This window comes from Etheostoma cragini, chromosome 4 (assembly GCF_013103735.1).
Source record: "Etheostoma cragini isolate CJK2018 chromosome 4, CSU_Ecrag_1.0, whole genome shotgun sequence".
Lineage (NCBI taxonomy): Eukaryota > Metazoa > Chordata > Actinopteri > Perciformes > Percidae > Etheostoma > Etheostoma cragini.
Window position 1 is genome coordinate 13,152,346 of NC_048410.1, and position 5,854 is coordinate 13,158,199.

Below are 5,854 nucleotides of genomic sequence, written 5' to 3' on the forward strand. Positions count from 1 at the left end.
TTTTGGAAAAAGGCTGCAATGAAACAAAGAGTGAAAAATTTAAAGGGGTCTGAATACTTTCCGTACCCACTGTATTATGAGGTCCTTCAGGTCTGTGTGATGTAACAGTGGGTACACGGGAGATCTTAGTGTTATTCCGATCATTATTGTCTGCTGTATTTTACTCATCCCAGACAGCCACAAAAGTAAATATAAAAATATATATCAGGTATTTACATTTCCCTTTTAATTTTGCTTTTCCTTGAATTTCCCTTGAATGAAGTAATTTCAGTAGAGTGCAGTTCTTGCCATTATTTGTTTGTTTTTTCTGAAGAATTGCAGTTGCAGATTAGCTCAAATGTGTCCTGTCAGTTTTGTTTGCAGTAGCTCCTATTCTTCCATGTGAAGTTGCCAGGACATTTGGTCTAAGCCTTCTCTTGTTTGTCAGCATGTGTAGTCAGCTAATGTCGTCCACTTGGAAATGTGAGTGCATAAAGATGTCCTGTGGTAGGCAGCATTTTGTTGTCTGGTTGCCTCTCCTATACTCTCCTCTCTTGTACATTGAGTACTGCTTTATTTTGACACCCAAATGTCTTTTATATATTTTTTAATGTTATGTATTGTTTTTAACATCAGAGTGTGCCATTGCAGTTTTGTTGTATTCTTGTCTTGCTCAGCAGTATAATGGCACAAATATTCTATTTTTTTTAAAATTCTTATCTCATCTCTTTTCTTTCCAATTGTTATTGACAGCATGTGCATAAGTGTAATGCGATCCAGCTAGACACATGTCACAATGGAAGTGGACTCTTCACTGAGAAGAGATTACAGCATGAGGCCTTCTATATGAGGGTAAGAATTCCCATTGACCACTTCCTTGGAAAGTCTCTATAGCATGGGAATGAATCTTCAAAGAGTGCTTGTATGAGGGGTTTCTGCAATGTGTCCGGGGTAATGGCGCAAGCCTTTTGTACTCGGAACTCAGCTTTTTAAAGTTAAAAACGTGCCCCCTGACCTCGGATTTGCAAGCTCGGAACTTGGGCAACCAACCACAAAGTACCCCATCCCTCTATCTTCGTCCACTTATCCAGTATCAGGTCACGTGCGGAGTAGCTCCAGCAGGAGACCCCAAACTTCCCTTTCCCTAGCCACAGCTCCACTGGAGGATCCCAAGGCATTCCCAGGCCATGTTGGAGATATAAACCCTCCACCTAGTCCTGGGTCTTCCCGAGTCCTCCTCCCAGCTAGACGTGCCTGGAACACCTCCCTAGGGAGGCGGCCAGGGGGCATCCTTACCAGATGCCACCTCAACTGGCTCCTTTCGACGCGAAGGAGCAGCAGCTCCACTCCAAGCTCCTCACGGATGACTGTGCTTCTCACCCTGCCTCTAGGGGAGACGCCAGCCACCTTACTGAGGAAACCCATTTTGGCCGCTTGTCCCCTGGTTCACGTTCTTTCGGTCATGACCCAGCCTTCATAACCATAGGTGAGGGTAGATGCCATCAGGACCACATCATCCGCAAAAAGCAGCAATGAGATCCCCAGCCCACCAAATTGCAACTCCTCCCCACCCCGACTACACCTTGATATCCTGACCATAAATACTGCAAACAGGATTGGTGACAAAGCGCAGCCCTGGAGGAGGCCAAGCCTCACCTGAAACGAGTCCGACTTGCTTTGGTCATACAGAGATTAGATGGCCCTGAGAAGGGACCTCCCATAGTATCTCGCGAGGACCCGGTTATACGCCTTCTCCAGATTCACAAAACACATGTAGACCGGTTGGGCATCAATCCCTAGGGCTTTGCCACTGTGGAGTTGTTATACTACCTCAACAACTTCCACCAAGGAAATTGACGACAATCCCCCATCATCCTCCCTCATTCTCAATCTCTGCCTCTTTGAGTTCCTCAAAGTGCTCCTTCCACCGCCCTACCCTCAGTTAAGGTCAACAGCATCCCATACTTACTGTACACAGCTTGGATGGTTCCCCGCTTCACCCTGCTGAGGTGGCAAACGGTTTTCCAGAAGCACCTTGGTGCTGACCGTCCTTCTCCATTTCTTCTCTGAACTTCGCCCACACCCGCTGCTTTGCCTCTTTTACAACAGAGGCTTCAGCCCTTCAGGCCCTTTGGTACATTGCAAATGCCTCCAGAGCCCTATGGGATAACGTGTCCTGGAAAGATTCCTTCTTCAGTCATACGGCTTCCCTTACCACCGGTGTCCACCATGGTGTTCGTGGGTTACCACCCCTTGAGGGACCTAAGACCCTAAGACCACAGCTCCCGACCACAGCTTCAGGAATGGAAACTTTGAACATTGTCCACGCAGGTTCAATGCCCCCAGCCTCCACAGGGATGCACGAAAAGCTCGGAGGTATGAGCTGAAAGTCTGTCGGACAGGGGTCTCCTCCAGACGTTCCCAGTTAACCAGCACTGCCCTTTTGGGCTCACCAGGTCTGTCCAGAGTCTTTTTCCCACCCCCTGACCCAACTCACCACCAGATGGGGATTGTTTGACAGATCCACCCAGCTCCTTACCTGAGTGTCTCAAACATGCAGCCTCAGATCAGATGAAACAATTGTATAAAATGGACCTTTGGCCTAGGGTGCTCTTGTACCAAGTACACTTAGAAGCATCCCTATGTTTGAACATGGTGTTTGTTCATGATTAGCACAGAAGTCCAACAACAGACAATCACTCTGGTTTATTTCAGGGAGGCCATTCCTCCCAATTATGCCTCTCCATGTAGTTCCATTATTGAGTCCCCCACTGGAGCCCCTTACAGGACTCCATTCAAGGTCTCCAAGAAGGCTGAATACTCCAAACTCTTGTTTGGTGAATATGCACAAACAACAGTCAAGGGCTTGTGAGTATCCCCACACCAGTCCGGCACCTCACACCCTTGGCAACTCCAGAAAAGAAAAGTGTCCAACCCCTATCCAGGAGTATGGTTCCAAAACCGAGAATGTGCGTAGAGGTAAGCCCCACCAGATCCAACTGGTTGCGCTGCACTTCCTGCACAAGTTTCGGCTCCTTCCCCCACAGACAGGTGACATTTCACATCCCCAGAGCCAGCCTCTGCCGCCCAGGTCTGGTCCGTCAAGGTCCCCGACATACACAGCCACCGATGTAGCAGCGCGCCCAATCCCAGTGGTTCCTCTCACAGGGGGTAGGCCCATGGGATGGAGAGATAGGTGCCAAGTAGCATTTTTGAGCTGCACCTGGCCGGGCTCCGTGGCAAACCCGGCCACCAGGCGCTTACTTACAAGCTCTCCATCTGGGCCTGGCTCCAGACGGGGCCCCGGGCTTCCTCGGCTCCAGACAACACAGCCCTCAGGTTCACAGGGACACACAAACTTCTCCACCACGATAAGGTGGAGAGAAACCATCAATATTTTAAACTTCCATATTTTGCACATTGATAGCTATGTTGTAATTCTGATTGAACATTAGATCTGAGTACCCCAAGCTTAAAATATAACATGGCTTCTCCGTGCATAAACAGTTGTGAAAGCTGTAGTAACATACAGTTATAAGCACTTCTGTGTCATTTGTTTCTCTCTAAATCAGTCTTACATGCAGTGCTGTCCATCTTCTTGTGGACAGTTTTGTCACGCGGTTTGTATGCACAGCGTAATGCATTGTTATCAACTGGCATTGCTAACAATAGCTAACCTGGCTAACGCTAATGAAAACAATAAAAATTAGAGTTGTAAATGGAATGTGTTCAACTTTGGTGTGATGTCATTTCCAGCTTTGGCTTCCGAGTTCTTAGGTAAATGGAACGCACTGTTAATTGTTGCTGTGAGCCCTGGAATGACGTGTTCATCTTGTTTCCTGTTGCTCAGATCAGGAGGACACAGGGTGTTGGCAGTGTGCATGTGCACATCTTCATTAGACAGTCACAGAAAGAGTCTTACTCAGCACTGACTCCAGCAAAAAGACAATTATTTTCTAAGCCCTCACAGTACTGTACATCAACTGACAGCACCAGATAAATGGTTGATGATTCCTCTAAGTCCTCTGATGATAGGGGACCTGGTCCAGCCAAAGCCCTACGAGACTCACAGGGGTGTCATCTGTTAAACACCTGTGGCCAGAAGGGAGTCATGTTTGGCATCTCCTTTGTCAGGTGACATTAAGTGTGGTAGGACTGTCAGCTCAGCAGATATGAGGTTTTATAAACACCAGGTGATCTTTGCAAGCTAACAATCATCCTCCTCCCTGTGTGTGTTTATGTAGACCTAATGTTGTCTATTCATCTGCCCTGCCCGCTGTTTACACAGATAAGACAGTTTCTAGAGCCAGGGAAAGAAGGAGAGAGTTGGCTCAGTTACCTATGTTTGGCATAAACTACTTGACTGCACTGCTGCAGAGTAATGTCTGCAATGAAACACAGCAACACGCAGCAGACTGCAATAGTTAATGAGTTATTATATTAGTTTGTTAATATCTCTGTCCCCCTGCAAACATTGTTACATTTTATGTTTCTACTTTAGACTGGCACAACATCAACTCCAGCCAGTGAAATTTCTGCTCTATTTGCTTCTGTTAACGTTTTGACTCTGGACTAGATGTTAATCCATCTCTTTTGAAATAAATAAGTATCCTCTCCTAAGATAATTAATTGACAGCAGTGATGCCCCAATTATCAGGATAATTTTCAGACCCTCAAGGTCTTTTCATTAGCTGCACGTGTCGGAACATTTCAGTGTGAGATGAGATGATTTTACTCTATTCTTATTGTTTCTCTCAGGAGCTTCAAAAAGAGTCAATTGGGTCAGTATAATTATCTCTGTGAACTTATTCCATCTTTCGCTCACTGGTGCACATGCATATAGTAGTACACAGGCGTATCAATCGTGCAAGGTGCTCTGTGGTGTTAAGTGGCCTGCTGGATCCATTGAGCCATCACAGAGGTTGCCTGGTGTAAGATTACCACGTCCCTGCATATCAGAACACAAGGTGAAAGGGGTTAGGTTGAGTAAGTGAGGCACTCAGGAGCTCTGTTACAAAGATATACATTATCATGTAACTGTTCATGCCACTGTAGTAGAATAGGTTTATTAGCCCAGTTCATAATCCTTATCTTCAAGTATTTCAGCATTAGACAACCTTACATATCTTACACGTAATTATCCCATTCAAAGAACCTCTCACCCTCCACTGTAGAAAGAATAAGTATTGCTCAGCCACTGCAGCAGCTCTGTCTTTATTCTTCTCTCTTAGATCGTTTTCCTGAATGTTATGTATTGAATCTTAAGCAGAAGAGTGTTGCTGACCCTTTGCTTGTGCTTATGTTTGTGTTCCTATGTTTTCTTCCTTGTGACGGGGCTTGCTGGGCTTACTAGGTCAGCTGACACGCCGGCTCGCCTCTTCAAAAGTAAGGTCTTGAAGAGACTTTAAGGAACTCTCTGTTAGTCTGAGCGTGCTCATTGTGATTAAGGCTTGGCACGGAGAGAGTAAAAGAGGAAGATACATTGACTTAAAGACTAGAAAGAGGAGATGGAGTCATGCATGTGTAAATACCCCAACGTAAAGGCATGTCGGTAGGCATAAAAATCATTATTTTTCATTGGCCAAACTCATTTTCTTAACCTTTGGGGGCTGAGCCCACCCCTGCCCCTAGCTACTGTTGGCCTTAGGTTAGATGTACTTTGACCATTCAAAAAGCATTAATCTCGGTGTATACTGGCACATTTATACTATGAAAACATACTGCTATAAGGGGACCCACTGGCTTGTTTTATGCAAAGGTCAAAAGTCACGGTAAATGTGACCTCATGTCTGTCCCATTCACATAATATTTATATATTCATTTTCATCTAATATTTATGCCACAACTCCAAAGGGGAGACATTTGGTTGGATACT